The 1,448-nt window shown below is 61.0% G+C and overlaps 1 protein-coding gene across 2 annotated transcripts in view; it reads left to right on the top strand.

Annotated features, from left to right (window-relative positions):
* The first annotated feature begins 511 nt into the window (after positions 1 to 511).
* The window catches only part of NKRF (NFKB repressing factor), a 24,741-nt gene continuing 23,804 nt past the window's right edge, over positions 512 to 1,448 (top strand). The window contains exon 1 of one of the 2 annotated variants that reach the window (XM_011977154.1): positions 512 to 664. The gene's annotated coding sequence lies outside the window, so the exon portion shown is untranslated. The remainder of the gene's footprint in view (positions 665 to 1,448) is intronic. The other variant, XM_011977156.1, reaches the window with a different exon arrangement.

Raw genomic sequence — 1,448 nt, 5'->3', positions numbered from 1 at the left:
GGCTAGAACCTAGAGGAGGGGAGTAGAGCGTGCTGGGGTCTTTTATCGCTCTCCGCGCAGTGCGTGGGTCTGCGGATCCGTGGAGGTGCGGAGCCTCACTCGGCCTCCCCGGCTCGCGCGTGAGTGCGGCGGCAGCCCTTCTGCTCCTCCACGAGTTGGAGGAGTGCAGCGGACGTGCACCCCGGTGTCGGGACGCGAGCTCGTGCTCCTCTTTTCCTCCTAACGGTGGCCCCCACGCACACACTCCAGTCCCCCCGAGAGTTGATCTTCGCCCCTCAGCGCGCCCCTCCTTACCCGGCCCCTCCCACAGGCCCCCCGTTTCCGCCCGCTTGCTAGCTACCTAGCTCGCGGTCCGTAGTCGGCTTCGTCCCTGGGGTCCCTGCTTGGGGGCGGAGAAGATGGCTGGAGGACGTCTGCTGTTGGGGGGCGACTTCCTGTCGCCGCCGCCGCTGCCCCCCCTCCCGCCGCCGCCGCTGCCGCCCCTCCCGCCGCCCCCGCCCGAGCCAGTGCTGGAGCAGTGGCGCTATAGCCACGAAAGTGACTGGCAGTGGGCTCTGCGGCGCAGCTTCATCTGTCGGCACCTGCACAGCTATCCCGGGGCTGCCCTCGACCAGCTCCTCGCCCTCTCCGCCGCCTGGACCAACCACGTCTTCCTGGGCTGCAGGTGAGTAAGGTGTGGGTGTCGGGTTAGGGACGGGGGTGAGAGATGGGTGATGGGGGATCGGGTTAGGGACTGCGGTGGGGAGGGATCGATGATGGTGGTTGGGTTAGGGACGGGGGCGGGATGCGTAGGATAGCTTGGAGGCTGGATATTTGGAGGTGCTGGAGGGCACTAGAGGGATCACTCTTGCCCTGGGGGTGGGGTGGCCGACTGTGGTGGCTGGGCATGACATAACAGCTAGTAGGGCGCAGAGATCGCGGAAGCGGCCTCTCCAGGACCAGGGATGGAGATGAAGCAGCGCCTAGAAGAGGATTATTGAGAGATGGTCGTTGTAGTTGGTGGCGGTATTAGAGGACGTGGGAAATAATGAATAGCAGCATCTCGGACCTGCGTAGGGCCTTCCAAGCATGCAGTATCCGCAGAGAATATATTCGACAGTTGGGGTTGTGGGGGAAGGGCGAGGGGACCCCACTGTTCTAGTCTCCTCCTGACCACTCTCTTTTTCCATTCACCTTAAATAAAACACCCCCCTCTACTTGCAGCCCCTAGCAGGGTCTTACTGTCTTCTCCTGGGGAGGCGGTAGGTATCAGCTCTCTGAGCCGCAGCAGCGTCAGCCTTGCTTGTAGATTTGCGCATAATGTGTCTGGACTCAAACAAAGAAATGGATATATCTACTGTAAAAATGGATTGCCCTCTTTTTACCCTAAATGGGATCAGAAGGATTAACATTTGGCTCTGAGTGAGGTTTTAGGGGTGTGTGTGTGTGTGTGTGTGTGTGTGTGTGTG

Source organism: Mandrillus leucophaeus, unplaced genomic scaffold (assembly GCF_000951045.1).
Source record: "Mandrillus leucophaeus isolate KB7577 unplaced genomic scaffold, Mleu.le_1.0 Scaffold174, whole genome shotgun sequence".
NCBI lineage: Eukaryota > Metazoa > Chordata > Mammalia > Primates > Cercopithecidae > Mandrillus > Mandrillus leucophaeus.
This window is presented reverse-complemented; position numbering and strand designations above follow the sequence as displayed.